At 39.4% G+C, this 16,502-nt stretch overlaps 1 long non-coding RNA gene across 1 annotated transcript; it reads right to left on the reverse strand.

Moving 5' to 3' along the window:
- Positions 1–4,211: 4,211 nt before the first annotated feature.
- Positions 4,212–6,751, reverse strand: LOC112451468. The gene is made up of 3 exons (XR_005233424.1): positions 4,869–6,751; positions 4,524–4,770; positions 4,212–4,449 (listed from the first exon to the last, which is right to left on the reverse strand). It is a non-coding gene; the product is annotated as an uncharacterized LOC112451468 (long non-coding RNA).
- Positions 6,752–16,502: the final 9,751 nt, after the last annotated feature.

Here is a 16,502-nt window from a genome sequence, read left to right on the forward strand (position 1 = left end):
GTTTGTCCAAACTGAGGTGGCTCACAGAGCTATCTACAACAGGTAAGATATTAGTTGTTTATAGCCTTTTTACACAAACCTACATTAAAAGATCTGAACTCTCCTTTTATCCTGGTGCAACAGGAAATACCAAATGCATGGGCATAAAACCCACTGATCTGCAGGAATAAGGGCCTGACTGTTGTTACGTCTCCACCGAGGTCAGTCCAAGTTAAGATGCGTCATTTTAACCGGTTCTTAATATTTTATTTTTACCCATGCTGAACAAACATTGTTCAGACACCAGCTGACTGTGCCCACGCTGACACATGCAGTGATTAAGCGATAAAGTGATCAATGAAAGGCGTGCATTCTGGACTCAGAGGCTGACGGGAACTGAGGTTTTGCACACGATGCCCTGATGTGACCGTGTGTCTTTTGGTCTCGCCAGTCCGCAGAAGCCAAAGCAAACACTGGATTTATCGCTCTGCGTTGTTGTTACTTGACCTTGTACGCCCTGACCTCGCATGCTGCTATCTTGCCTTAACCTAACCAATCGATTAACACAGATAAAGTGTCAAATGAATTGGTTTCGGCTGATTATCTCATGACCTACCAATCCATTATCACACGCTGATGTTTGGACAGGAAACAATTGGCGTCACATTTTAAGGCACCTTAGGAAGCCATTTAGTGTAAACCTTCTTAATGATAGGTGGTGACCGGCTCCAAGAGTTGAGTCTAATCCTTTTATTAATGGGTTGGGTTAAACTAATGATTTTTTTGTCTCTGAATATATATTATCAGACTGATGTAAATTCACACTACATACTGTACGTTAGACATTTTAGTGAAACAAAAGTGAATCTTGGGGAGCAAAGTGATTAGTTCTTTCATGCTTAAAAGAAAGGTCATGTGATGCTATGCTTGAGCGCGGGGCAGGGGGGAGGAGGCTGGACTTAAAGCCCCACATCCCTTGTGAGCAGACTCTGATTTTCAAAACACAACATGGCAGCTCCCTTAAACTGAGTCCTGCTGCCTTCAGTTCCCACCAAGGAGAGAAACACTTCGTCTTGTATTCCAGTGCATGTTGATGGGTCAGCCCAACCCATTTATGTTCCTCTGAAACAGAAGACCTGTTTAATTCTGAAAAGAAAAATGAGTCGTGTGAATGCCTGTATACAGTTTTTATTTTTCCCTCGAGTTCCTTTGCTAAGGGTTAGATTTGCATACAATCAAGCAGAGTAAACAACCGATCAAACCTAAACTCAGTATGTTCATGTTTAATTAAACTATTTAAGTCCATCAGATACTTGATTTTATACACCTGTGGCCATGGAAGTGATCGGAACACCTGAATTTGATGATTTGGATGGGTGAGTGAATGCTTTTGGTGATATAAGGTACGGTATATATTCTGTTGTATTTGTTGTTGTTGTTTTTTTTTGTTCAGCTGCTTCTCTCAGCAGGTGTTGCCACCGTGAGCAAAGTTGCTGAAGAGATCAGGCAATTGTTTTACACTTCCTGATGCAACCTGGGCCTTAAAAAAAGGTCTTTCCTATTAATCTGGAAATATAAAATGAAAGTGTTGCGTACCGGTTGCAAACAGGTACCCGAACAGGTCCTGATCAAGCATGGAATAGATGCGAGTTGCAGCACTTTATGTCACACACAGTGATGTGTTTCATACCCTCAGAGGGATCTGTTTTGATCTATAGATAGTGTTTAAGTCATTTCTGTACACAGTGAACGTGTTTATCTGCTCTTTTCTACGTTGAGGGCTCTTTGTGAGGGGATAGTCTCGTACCAAAAAAAAGAAAAGTGTTTGGACTGCCTGATGCTCAGAGGAACAGCCTGGCCTTCTGAGCGCACTGTAACCTGAGCATTAGATCCGTGTTATTTGTCCCTTCTGTCACAGGAGTTCCTGTCTGTTTGTTTGCTTTCAGGACAGAATTAAAAAAAAAAAATTGTCACAATAGATACATTTTGAAGCCTCCTCATGTCACAGAGCAGACCTGGATCATTCTTTACCGACCTTGACCATTTTCCTGAACTCTGCTGAGTTTGTCCCTCTGCTCTACTGTCCTGTTGGCAAACCTTCTTATCTCATCCAAACATTGATCTGCTTTAACGTTTGACGTGTGCCACATTGTACCCTGGGAGGCCCTACAGCAGTTTTTAAACATAATGAATCGGGTTCATTTGTTATTTGGAGTAAAAAAAGACTTATTTTCAAATAAATGTGAATTTTCCCCATCTCCCATTGAAAGCATCAGACATCAGTTTATAATGAAATACTTAGAAATGTCTATAAATCAGTCACTTTTACAGATATTGTTGTAAACTTCGGTGTGGTTGTAGCTGAGAGTACCTGCATGTGAGAACAGAATCATGTGGGAATGCAGTGGATAATGAAAAACCTTCCCATTCCTGATGACAACATTAACCATGGCTGACCGTGCCTGGAAAAATCTAACTACTTATTTGTCACAAAGCTACAACTAATTGCATTCTGCTCTGTAACGACTTTACAAAAACTTCACTTTCTTCCTAATGAATAAAGTAAAATGTTCATCCAAGTCTAAAAATTGGGAAGAAAATGTTAAAAAATATATTTGGATTTGATGAAAACGGTTTATTTAATGACATGTTTTTTTTGTTGTTGTTGTCTGAAACATCAAATTGACAGATGACACATAAACAAAGAGGGCTGCTCAGGTTATATAACAGGTGAACAACATGACCTGTTCATTTTCCCATCTGTGTGTCGATGACCTGGATCAGCTGTGTTGTTTCCGACTGACGCACATCTGGAACATCTGACCCACTCCCCCAGCTCTGTATCATCAATATGTTTCCATGTAGTCACATTAATGTTTTATGGAATCCGCACCAAAACTTCTGTCTCTTTGCCCAAAGCAAACTGATCAATCCTCTCCAAATATCCCTTTTACCCACAGTCCAGCTGTTCTTTAACAAACCTTTTTTTTTTGTTGTTTTCTTGTCTTGATGTTACATTTTCTTTCTTTTACAACTGAACACATGGCATTAGCATTTGTACGTCTTTTTTATGTTCGGTGGAGCTTTTCCACATCTTTGACCACAGAGCCAGTGAAAACTCAAACAACCTGATAAGTCTTCAAAGACATGGGTCAGAGGGGGATGTCTCCTGCCAAGATCTTTGCCACAGTGGGCGCAGTGTTGTCCTGAACAAAGTACATCACTGAGTCAGTGAGTCCGACTGATTCACTTCCTGATGTGAGGCTGTGTATGATGGAATGGCACACATGATGCAGACTTTCTCACAAGACTGCAGGAGTGCCCTGTTTCCTGCTATCAGTAGTAATAATAATAATAATGTATTAAAAACAAAACTAAGATTTAGGATGACGGTAACAAGTACATTTTTGTTGTCAGCAAATTGCTTCCACATTTTTCATAAACCTATAAGTGTTTGGTTTCATCATTGTGATGTTCACTGTTTTCAGTCAAATCTTGTTTGTTTTACAGATACTAAGATATTTCAGGAAACAGATGGTTTACATGTTTTTATCCTCTGGTTTAGAGGTTTTATACCGCCGTCTGCTGGTGAAAAAACTCCCCAACTGGAGGCCTTTGATGGCTCTCAAATGTTTTCTTTTTCCTCATGAGGAAAAATTCACAATTTATAACATCAGGGTTTTATTTGCAGCTCAGAGGTAAATATGACTAGGTTTTCATGTTGTCTAACCTGCTTCTGTGAGGATTTCTATTATTTTTGTCCTCACATTTATTGTTAGTTTTGTCTGAAAAGCCTCGACTGAGTGACTTTAAGGAAAAGAGGCGGATTGTTTCAGGTCTGGGCTCTGAAGGTAACCCAGAGGACAGAGAGGACACCAGTCTTCTGTCTCCTTACTGTAGTTCTGTGAAGAAGCTTCAAGTCCCAGAGACGCAGAGACCACCTTCAGTTTCAGTCCCTGTCAGAGTCACCTGACTCTTCAGCCTCCTTTGATTTAACAACTTTTTGTCTCACTCGTCTGGTTGTCATGCCAACCACTTTATACCGTCTTTATATCTGAGGCTGTACTTTGAAGAAATGTGTGTGTTACAAAGACAACAGTGTGTGTGTTCCAGCATTTAAAGTGAAGTGGGGTTTAAAGCCTCAACACAAAATACAGAAATGTCATCTTTTATATTTACTGTAATCAAGAACACATGAAAACCTTTTTAATACACACCAAAAAAAGTTAATATTGGTTATAAGTTTTATTTATTTTTTTTGCAGCTGTCACTGCCAGAGTTTTAAAAAGTCCATCCTACACTGGGCAGGTGGAGGGGGCCTGGAAGGAAAGACCAGGCAGAACCAGAAGTTCAGGAGGACGGCACAGAAGACATCCAGGTGGACTTGTCTGGACTGGAGTCCTGTGAGGGACAGACGGAGACCTGGACCCCCCTCAGCTGCCTGGAGCTGGTCCCAGAGGCAGGTACAGCCTGAGCAGGTCACCAGTCCATCACAGGCTGTTTAAATAAAAAGGATTGTCTGGACACTTTCTAAAGACACTTACCTGTTTTTATTCCAGTCTTTAGCAGCCATACAGCCCCGCTCTGTTCCTACTTGATCCTCTGCTGGCGAGATCTTCCTCTGCGAGTGAGAAGCAGGTACCTCCTGGACAGGTCAGCGGTCCTTCACAGGCTGTTAGCACCTACACACACACACACACAATAATAACTACACATTTTTCACATACATAGAATTTTCTAGGCATTTCTTTTCAAGATACTTATCTTTGTATTTCCTCAGCAGAAGGCAACCTACAAAAATAATAACAAACAAGAAAACAGATAAATATTACTAAAGTTTGTAAGCACATAACATTTCTAGACATTTCTTTAAAAAAAAAGATCCTTACCTTTGTTTTTTGCCAGTTATTAGTAGCCTACAAAACAAACAAAAAACACAAGATCAACATTCATGAAATTTATAATATATCAGGTTTTCTAAGTATATCTTTTTAAGAGTACTTATCTTTTTAAATATATTTTCCCAGGTGTCAGCAACCTACAAAAAAACAAACATTAATGTGCATTAATTGTGTAAATATACCTACAAGAATATATAGATGTTTTTTTTAAATCGTACTTACCTTTTTTCCAGCTTTTTTTTTTAGCTGTTAGCAACCTACAGAATATAAAGAGATAAATGATAAATATTTGTAATTTCACAAGAAAATGACAATACAAACTCTCAGCATTTCTACTAAAAAGCACTTATCTTAGGGGTTTCTCCCCTGTTAAAAACCTGCAATAAAAAAGACAGAATAAATATTAGTAAATTTTAAAAATACTACTACATTTTCTAAACATTTCTATTAAAAATGTATTTACCTTTGTTTTCCAAGTGTTAAGAACCTCTAAGCTCCCTAAAAACAAACAAAAAGGAAACATTATTATTCATAAACTTTGTAAATACACTAAAGTTTCTAAACATTTCTTTTGAAAAGGTACTTATCTTAAGGGTTTCCCCCCGTTGATAACCTGCCATTAAAAAAATAAAAATAAATATTAATACATTTTGTAAACACATAACATTTTTTGAACATATCTTTTAAAAAGATACTCACCTTTGGTTTTCAAGTGCCAGCACCAGTCAAACAAAAAAATAAAAAATAAAAACAAAATAACCTAGCAAATAAATGTTATTTTTTTTCGTTGCTTTCAGGGACTGAAAGCAACGTGGGAGTGGGAGTTTAAGATCTAAGATCTAAGTTTTTCTCTCTCATTATTGTCCTGCTCACATTTGAATTTGGGTCCTCACCTCCAGCCAAAGTGCATAAATCTATCACTGTCCCTCCAGCAGTCGGTCCACCAGCTCAGGTTAACTGCATTGTTTTAGTGATCGCTACAGATCTGTAATGTTGTGCATGTTTTCTTTGCCAGACCATTTCTCTCCACCTTTTTTGTTCCTGCTCTGAACTTTTCAATCAGTTAAGCCCATGAAACCTTCAGTTTTGTTTAAATGACAGCCTCTTTTTAAATAACCAAACTATTTACAAACTGGCCCTGGAGCAAGACGCTACCTAAGGCACTTCAAACCTCGCCAGGCGCAAAGGTTTTCCAATCCTGCAGTACGCAGGGTTGTGGGACTCTAGTTGTCATCCTCCTCCCACGGGAAAGGCCTCTCGAAGTATCTTCGGAACCTCAAGGAGCTGCCGTCGGAAGTCGATGGAGAGGAATCTGAGGGGGGAGAATGCTGTTGGTTATTCTCATCTTCCATCCTCTGCCTCTTCACACTAACCTGCTTGGAGCAGCAGTCCTCCCTGCTCCTCTTTGTGGAGGTGAGGCCTGAGGTCTGGGAAGCTGCAGCAGTCCCAGCAGGAACTGCAGGAACCACAGCAGGAGCTGCAGGAGCCCCAGGAGCAGCTACAGGAACCCTCACAGGAGCTACAGGAGCACCAACAGCACCTGCTGAAGTCCCAGCAACCCCAGCAGGAGCAGCAGGGACCACAGCACGAGCTGCAGGAACCCGAGGAGCAGCTACACGAGCCCTCGCAGGAGCTACAGGAGCACCAACAGCACCTGCAGAAGTCCCAGCAGCACCCGCAGGAGCCCGAGCAGGAGCTGCAGGAACCACAGCACGAGCTGCAGGAACCCGAGGAGCAGCTACACGAGCCCTCGCAGGAGCTACAGGAGCACAAACAGCACCTGCAGAAGTCCTAGCAGCACCTGCAGGAGCCCCAACAGGAGCAGGACGCATGTGCGGATCCAAGACCTCATACCGAACAGGCCGTGGAAACCAGACTGTCTGGCCGAGGCCACCTGATGAAAAATAAGATCCATTTAAGATCTGAACATTTATCAAATCGACAGACGAGAACAATCAGCTACAATCATTACTGAAGTGATTAACAAATATTTACAATCTACGACTGTCAGGAGCAAAACTACAGATACTTTATGACTGTACCATCACGCCTCTCTGATATTCAACACGACAGTTATAACATTTTTATACGTTCATGCATGATTTTAATGGCAGTTTTAAACTCTGTCACGTTTCGTAAATAAACATTTATATATTAAAAACAATGTTTAAACACATAAACATAATACACATTATGTATACAATTTGTGCACAAATTATAGTTCACAAAACATTTTTTTAAATGCAGTCATATAATAGATATGTCCTACAAGACGAACTGTAGAACTTTCACAAACAGGAAAATAAACATAACAAATTATTAACAACAAATAAATTGTAACTGTAATTGAATAAAAATGGTTGTTCCAGTTGAGAACGCCCTTTTAAAGTGTTTTAAAATATAGAATAGCATTTATTTAATAATTATTGCAGCCTGAGGAGGCATGACTAGTAAAAATATTTTAAATTAAAGCAGCTGAGTGTAAAAGAACAAAACACATAGAAACGTTAGCTTTACTTAATGTGACAGACATATGTTAACAATAACAAACAGCAGCAGGTTTTAAAGTTATTCTTTTTTATTACTATAAATAAAAACAAGTTTAGGTATTTTGTACAGAAACAGGTCGTATGAACTCTTAGTATCTACGCCATATGAAAATAATTACAGAGAATTAGCTAAATGCACCACAACACAAGTCTTGTAGCTAGTTAGCTACATTAGCTTCTCGGTCGCTAAGTTACGCTGCGTGCTGACGTCACGCGGCCAAAGCACCTGCACGTCATCCGCCTAACGTTCTGAAGGCCGGAGCCCAAAGTTCCAGCATCTCCACCATAGCAACAAAAAAATATTTATGTGGCATTTTACAAATTTTGACCCGGTCGCCATTTTGGTTTTTGCTATTTTCGACGCCAAAACGTTAAAACACGCAGCTCTCAAAACAAAATAAGTGATGTTTTCAAATCATCCCAACCGTTGTTCAATTCTACACTTTTACCGGGAGAATTCAGCCATTTAATTTTTTTTTACCGCAAATTATTATTTCAGACGGTACAAGCATCAAAGATTTTTTTTCATTTCCCCCTGCAAGCTCAAATGTCACAACTTATACACACAACATACTTTTTACCTTTAAATAAAAGCGCCGCCCTAATTTCTATCACCAATTAGTGTGTTTTAAAGCATATTTGTCACGTTTAGGCAGGATTTTCTTTACCGTGCAGTCAACTACAAAAAAATCTAAAAAGGAGCTGAAAGTTGCCTGACCTCCGACGGATACGTTGGCCACACGGAGTCCCTTGGGCAGTCCCCAGAAGAAGACGTCTTCTCCGAAGGTCATCTTGAATCCTTTTCAGCAAGTCTTTTCGTTTTTTCTCAGAGTAGGTATTCTGTCCACACCGGCTCAAGTCCAGATGCAAAGAGAGGAATTCGAACGATCGTGCAGACTTTATATAGCCGATATTACGCGTGACGTGCCCACGTGCGTGCGTGCGTGTGCGTGTCCCAGGCGCCTAATGGGTTTTTATATTAAGCTGATTCAATTAAAGAGTAAAACAAGAACACTGGAACTACTCCTCCGTTTGCTCCAACACGTATGAGGATATCATCTGAAGGTCAAGGCTGTGACAGAGAAAGTACCTCTGACCAAACAAAACGAGGAGGACTTCATTTCAAATCACACACAGGTTTTAAACATGAAAAGTAAACATTTTATGTAGACTACACTGTGTACAAACCATGCTGTAACATGTCTTTTAGAATTGTAAAAAAAATCTGCTGAACTGATTTGACTGTAAAATCTCCTTTAAAGATAAATATCTTGTTTAGCAGCAAATATCACATACGTACATATATATATATATATATATATATATATATATATATATATATATATATATATATTTTGCCTCAGTTGATTTCAGCTCAGTTAATTTTTTTTAGACAATTTGCAACAGATGTTTTCTCAAGCTGAAAACATAAACCCATGTTAGTCCCCAACAGATCCAGATTCTAATCCAATTACAGTCAAATCACTCCTGCTTGACGAGCCTAAAGGCTCCTGGACAAGACGTTTTATGGTCAGGTGAGGCAAATATTCAGCTTTTTTCACAGTGATAAGAAGTACTTTTGGAAGAGTCGAAGTGAAGGTTTCAAACCTACAAATTACGTAAACAACTGTCAAGCATGGTGGTGGGAGCATCATGCTGTGGTGCAGGTGCACTGAATAATGCAGTAGAATGACGACCTCAAAATTCTTTGATTTCCCCTCAGATCACTGACTAGATGGTTGAAAGTTGGACATTATCAGGACCATGAGGCCAAGCACACATCAGAAATAAATATTTGACAGTCATGCCCAAACCTCTGATTGCAGCTGCAGCTGTAACATTTACAGAAACAGTTCAAAGCTTAAAGCTTTTCAAACCATCATAGCTCTGAAGCACAAATGTATTATCTGTCGTTAGAGTGATTGGATTGTATTTATGGTTTTTGGTGTGTTGTTTATTTAAAGCACATCCAAAGAAATCTAAGAAACAACTAGACACTTTGAGACTCTCTTCTGGATACAGTGTTTTATGAATAAAATAACAGTGAAACACATCCACTTTTTAGTAATTAGAACCACATTTCAGTGTTTAAAACTAAAGTAATCCAGTACTGAAAACACTGAAGCAAGATATACAAAAACCTGTAGTGAAATAATAATTAAAGAAGGAAAAAAAATGTAATACTTCTGTTTTGCCTCATCTATATCAAGAATATTTTCCATTCCTTTCAAAGTGCAAAATTAAACCGAGTTTTCCACAGAAAAAGTAAATTTGTGAATTCTGCAAAAACTCGAATTAAATTAGCATATTGTGCTTTTAAAAATAAAGATTCAGGTGAGTGTTAATAAAAATCCAGACTAAAGCACTTACATACCTTTGCAGTAAATGAAACACCTTCTTATCCTCATTTATACTGAACATCTTTCAATTTAATTTTACAGTTTAACATTAAATAATAAAGGATTATTTTTTTTCAAGAGACAGTAATGAATCCAAGAGGCTGAGGAAGAAACACGTCATCTGAAAAGCTGACAGCATCCTGCATGTTTGATAATCTCCAGCAGGAGGCAGCAGCAGGATGTCAGATTTTGATACAAAAGGATGTGAAAGAAGATGGAAGGAAATTTAGAAAATAAATATATAATATAATATATAGTACATGAGCAATGTAATGATAAAAGAAATTGACAAATTGGACAAAGTTATAGCCATTTCTGTGTTGGTTAGGGTCGATGGCGGCGATCTAGAATTGCACTGATTTAAAAAGTTAAACAGTCATGAACAAAAATCCAATCATTACTTTCTGAGAGTTTCATTTAAATCTGTTCAGTGGTTCATGAGATATTTTGCTAACAAACAAACTGAATTGACTTGATTCCAATACTTATTGGCAAAGATAGCGTTGTCTGTTAACACTCAGAGTATGTGTTGGGAATGACTCACAGCTACTACCACACCAAAACCTCAGCTCAGTATAAACTGACTGATTTATAGACATTTTTTTTCTGTTTGCTAAGGTCTCTTAGCTGTGGCGGCCATCTTAAATAGATTTACTCCAAAAGTTTATTAGTTGTAGATGTACAATTGATGATTTCTTTCTGAGAGTTTCAGTAAAATTTGTTCATAGGATATTTTGCTAACAGGACAGACAAACAAACACACACCCATACACACAGACTGTTCCCTGCCACTGAAAGCAAAAGGGTGACAATGAACACCAATTAATCTCCCAGCATGCCCACAGCTCCACCTGGTGAGAGGACAAATGGGACAAGAAAAAACAGGGACAGGCAGGGGTCAAGATTATTCACTTATTATCAACATCAGCTAGAAAAATACAGCTAATACTGTATCATATCTACAGTAAAGAAAAACCTAAGACTATTAAAAATACAGAGAAGGAAATTCTGTATCTGGACTGCAAAATCATGAAAACGAACCTCGAAATTCTCTTACTGGAACTCCAAGATGGGTGGATTTTCACAAGTGACAGATGTCAATTGGAACAATAATACAAATCCTAACTGCTGCGGGAATTTTGTTTTTATTTTTGAGTGAATTTGATGAAAGTTGGAATGACGGAATCGTCCTCCGATGTCAGGCGTTATGAAGTGCTTCTGCTTGGATGTCAGTCCGGTTGAATTAAAAGAAGCAGCTCACGTCAGACAGCTTGCTTTATGTGGGAGGGGGACTGGTAGAAAGTCGAGGTGTCTTATCGGAAACATGACAACAGTGAGTAGGTTAAGTTCGAAGTCTGTTACCATGGTGATAGACTCAGAGTTTCCATATCTCTCTTTCTGGAATACCCCCCTCTGTGGTTTCAGCTGATATTTTTTCTACATTTGTTCATTTACTGTGTCTACTGAGGTAGGTTACTCAGAGCTTATGTTAATATACTTCTTTGAGAGCAGTCTATATTTGGATTTACAACTAAAAGATTTGCTTCGGTTTTGGGGTAATAAAGAGTTATAAAACAGTCTTTACACATTGCAGAACTATCAATCAGGAAAGCTAAAAACCTCCAGGTTAAGCTGAAGCAATCTGAAGGGATTGTTTCAGCTGTACGACACACAGCACACTGAGCTAGGGCTCCATGGGCGAAATATCCTCGTTTCATATTAATCTTAAACACAGGAAACCTCAGTAGAGATCTTTGGTGATGCGAGCATCCGTTTGTTTACAGGAGATAAATCGAAGTTCCTTTCATGCCGAGAGCACCACGCACGCAGTGAAACACAGAGGAGATGTTATCATGCTGGTTATCTGCTGTTTCTGCCAGAGGAAGAGTGAAATGAACCACACAAACGATGAATTCAGGAGACGATAAACACACCCAGCAGCAGAAAGTCAGGTTTCTTCAGGGTGATGTGTCCTGAGGTACAATTTTGTAATAATCTATCAACCATCTTGAGATGAAAGACACAGCAACAGAAGCAAAACAGAAACTATAAGCAAACAGGTGCAAGAAGCTTCTTGACGAGGCAACAGGAAATGTCTCGAAGCTTTCATGTTTGAAACTAGACTCGGTTTTGGCTGCCAATGATCGAGTCTGATAAAAGTTTTTTTTAATTTTGTTGCACAAAACTCACTTTTCTGTTGTTTGCTTGTACATGTGATTGTGACAATGTTAAAATAACATCTTTTTTTTTAATTGCATTTATTTTGGCAGTGTTTACAGAATGCAGCAGTACATCCTTCCTGTTGCATTGGCTACACAAAGGAGAACTTCCTGCCCTTTTCAGATATAAAATTGGTGATAATTTGCCTTTACTTTCACAGAACGTCAAGACTTTGGCTGAAACCTAAAACTCTGTGCAGATAAACAAATTGGAAAGAATGAATAGAAAAGCCCTTTTTTTCACAGGAGGAGATCTTCTGCTAAGGAAATGGGACTATTTCACCTTTAAAATATTTACCTGAAACTCAGTTTTAGAGATGTTGTATTTCAAGCTACACCACACTTTGTAAAAGGGTGTCTGATCAATAGCTCAGATTAAATCCCACAGGTTTCTGGTAGGAGGCACGAGGAATCAAAATCTAGTTTACTTGTTGAACATGGAGGGAACAGATGAAGGATGGAGCAGGATCTGTATCGACGGATTGGGGCCTCGTCTGCAGTAATCAGGGCGTTGCTTCTGTCTGTTGTAAAAAAAAAAGGGCTGAGCCAGCGCTCATCTTTGATCATGAGGTGTGGATTTTGTTTGAAAGAACGATATCCTGAATACAAGCAGGTTAAATGAGCTTCATTCTTTCCTCTCTCCTCACATGTACCCTTTGTTCCTGATGACAGGCCTGGATGAAATGGTTTAGTGGGAAAAGAGTGTTCAGAAAGTTGAGCTATATGTTATCTCTCACGTCATGATTACTAATCAGAAAAATGAAATGTGAGGAAAATGAAAACACAAGATATAAATGAAATTCTGTCCCTAAAAATAATGTCTATTATAACATTTTGTCTGGACTGAGTTGATTTCTATTTTTTTCTCTCATTGTCTGCTTTCAGTTCCTTATTTTCTTTTGCTCTGCATCTACGCAGAAACATTTGTGGTCCCAACCCGTGGTGTAGTTTGCATTCAGTGAGGATCCTTCATGCTCTCACAAAGCAGGAGCTAAAGGGGCAACGTGTGCTACCTGCGGAGGAAACAATCCTGGGTCGAATGCATGAAACAACAAAGAGAGGGGAGGCAAAAAGAAGAATGGAGCCGTTAAAATAAAGGAAGCCTTCGACAGGACTTTTCCTCCTCATCCTCCCAGCCTCTTTCATCATCACTCCTGGTCCTGACTCTTTACACACCTACTTTTGTCTGTAACTTCTCCTGTTTCCTTCTGCTCCTGTTCTTCCTTCCCCCGCCGTTCTTGTTGTGTCCATTTGTTTTTGTACTTGTCACCAGTTCTGTTCTCGCTCCTTCCCCTCTCTTCTTCATTTCCCTCCTCCTCTTCTCTGTAATTCTCGTTCAGTGACCTTTTGACATCTATGACAGCGCTTTCCTAAAACTCTGGTGTGAAAACAGAAAGGGAATGACTTGGTCCTTGTCAGCACGGAAAGGCAACATTCTTTCATCTATGCACAAATTGGGTCAAATATGAGGCAGACCAAAACTGAACCTGTAAAATAAAATGTCAAGTGCAATATAATACTGGAGCACGAGACAAAAAAAAAAAAAGAGGACAAATAATATAGATATTAAAAACAAAAACACTTAACATCATCTTTGTTTTTTTTAATGCAACTGTTTACATGTTTTATACGGTCAAAAATAAAAACAATATTGCAAAATCAGTCAAAGAATTTAGACTTGAATGTTTTACCCCACTGAGAACCAGTGATCTAGACCAGAGGTGTCCAATCCTGGTCCTGGAGGGCCACTATCCTGCATGTTTTAGTTGTTTCCCCCTCTTTAACACACCTGATTTGAATTAACAGGCTTCTGCAGAACTTGAAGACCTGCTGAAGAGCAGGGAAACATCTAAAACCTGCAGGATAGAGGCCTTCCAGGACCAGGGTTGGACACCACTGATCTAGACAGTCCTGTGAGGTGTTCGGAGGAGATGTAGTGTCCCTTTAAGGGGGGAGATAGATTTGGGAATCACCAAGATAAGTGTGAAATGAAATCTGTTGTATGTTTAAAATGAAGCCAAAAGGATGCTAGGATTCCAGCCTGCCCCAGTTTCTCCTCCTCCTGTTTCCCTTTTCCTCTGGGTGGAGCTGTGGGCAGGCTGAGCCACTGAAACGCACTTCATGGTTCCATGTGATCTCACCTGTGTCCAGTCACATAATCAATTATTGCTGTTTAGAATCAGCTCAGAACATCCTCCATCTGTACCATTACCTCAGTGAACTGGTGACCACACATTTGCACTACACGTGGTCTTAGTTTTTCTATAAGTGACTGGGTGTCTTACTTGTGATCCTCTGTTTCTTGTCAGTTTTTTCCTCTAGTGTGGTGGCGGCTTGGTTCTGGTATCTTCCCGTGCTCACAGTCCTCAGTCGGCTCTCCTCAGTCCTAATGGCACCACAATGCTGATCTACTCCTGAAAGAAAGAAAGAAAACTACTCACCTTTCACTTCACCTGCCTGCCCACTCTCCATCGTTGCCTCTCTCCCCTTGGATTCCTGGGTCCTAATTCTATATTCCCACTCCTGGAAACGATACAAAAGACAGCAAGACATTCCAAGATTATACAAAGTCCTTGTGTAAAGATTCAAACTCAAAGTTCTAATACTAATACTGATTTCTCTCTGCTGACGATGTCTCAAGGTCCCCTGCTCCGCCCACTTCACCACTTTGTAAATATTTCATCGGTTCCTGATTCTGCACTTGTGCATCTATTTGCTGCTCATCCTTCAAGCAATGGAAGCATGTACAGAGAGAACAGAACTGGTCCAAGAATGGACCTTTTGGGGACGCCACAAATGAACACATTATACAGTATCTTACTCACTTTACCCAACTTTTTTCTTTATCTCAGAGGATATAATGATTAGACAACACCTTGGCACAGACCCATTGTGAAAGTGAAATAGTTGTTACTCTGGTAGATTTATTCCCGCTGGTTATCCTGTTTTATTAACAGTAGGATCATTTGTACTCGCCTTTATACTATCAAGTGCCCTTCCTCGCAGGCGGACATGGCACCACCTCACAGAGATCCACCGACACCATTCATTCACTGCTTTCTGGCTAACGCAAAAGTTCAAGAAGCCAAGTCTACAAGAATGGAGCTCATTTCTTTCCCCTTTCTTTGGATTTGTAAATACCTCTGTTCCAGTGCAACAACTTCCAGGCTTGTATCTCATAACCATCAAACATTTACATGAGAAAGTTGACAAAGGCTGAAACAGCGGAGGAGGCCGTTTTTGCAACAAAGAGGCCCATTTACGGCGTACAGACTCTGACAAGGACGGGTAGGAGGAGAAACTGGGAGGAGAGTTGAATTAATGAATTAAAAATGTTAAAAACAGTGGGAATCTGAATGCTTTTGGGTATATAGTAGGGAGCAGTATGTTGAGGAGGTGGACGGGAGGCCTCGGAGGGGTGGACAGCACGAGCTTTTTTAACGTCCCTCTGAGTGGACGCACAGGGCGCTCTTTCACCCTGCTTTACACGCAAGAAGAAAAAAAAGAGTGCAAACTGCTCTCATCCGATTACATAATCATGGCCGTAGCCTGGCAACGTCCTGGTGGGGGCAAAGCCCCCCTGAAGCGCCTGCATTTTAAAGGTGTTAGAAGGTTAAAAAGTGTAATTCTGATGCACATGGTCTGCTGAAAAGTTATCAACGGATTCTTTAAAGTTATGTTTAGTTTAGTGTCAGAATCTTAATATATCAAACACAAAACAGAAATTACTACAATATTTACTCATAACTACAGTAAAATCCTACAGCAACACATTTTTTGACATAGCATTCCTATCTTTTCTGTCCAAACAATGGCCAATTTCAGTTTCAAACTGTCACTCTTTAAAATAACACGCTACAAATTGAAAAGCCTTCAGCAATGTGGCACCTTTTAAATACACATTATTTACAAATATCATCATTATTATCATCATCATCATTACAAATTTTCATCATTTATCACTCTATTAATGCAGAAAGGTTACACAAGTGCCACATGGTGGAGGAACCTTTCTGCGATGCCGGTACAATACAATGTCCAGATGCTACAGTTTTGACAGTTTACTGACCTGTTTGAATGCACAGCTTTTTCAGCTTATCATCACAATCACTTCTGTCAGCATGGACGCAGCTACCTTTATCAACATTAGCACCGCTTGTACACACAGTGTCAGAACTTACACTGTGAACATTGTCTTCTGCTCAAAAGATAAGTCAGGAATATATATGAAACACATACGTGAGATATGTCAGAAGTTTTAGCAAGCTTCATTATTTGTAGAATTTAAATATTGGTGTCAAAGGATCTGTAAAATTTTATTTAGATAAAATGCTCCATGAAAGTGCATTTAAGAAGTAAGAAAACAATTTTTCTGGTTGTAAATTGGAAAGATCCAGTTTACAAGCAGGACAAAATTTACCAGGAATTTTCTGTTTCTTTGAAACAAAGTTGTAA

Source organism: Kryptolebias marmoratus, linkage group LG7 (assembly GCF_001649575.2).
Source record: "Kryptolebias marmoratus isolate JLee-2015 linkage group LG7, ASM164957v2, whole genome shotgun sequence".
NCBI classification, from domain to species: Eukaryota; Metazoa; Chordata; class Actinopteri; order Cyprinodontiformes; family Rivulidae; genus Kryptolebias; species Kryptolebias marmoratus.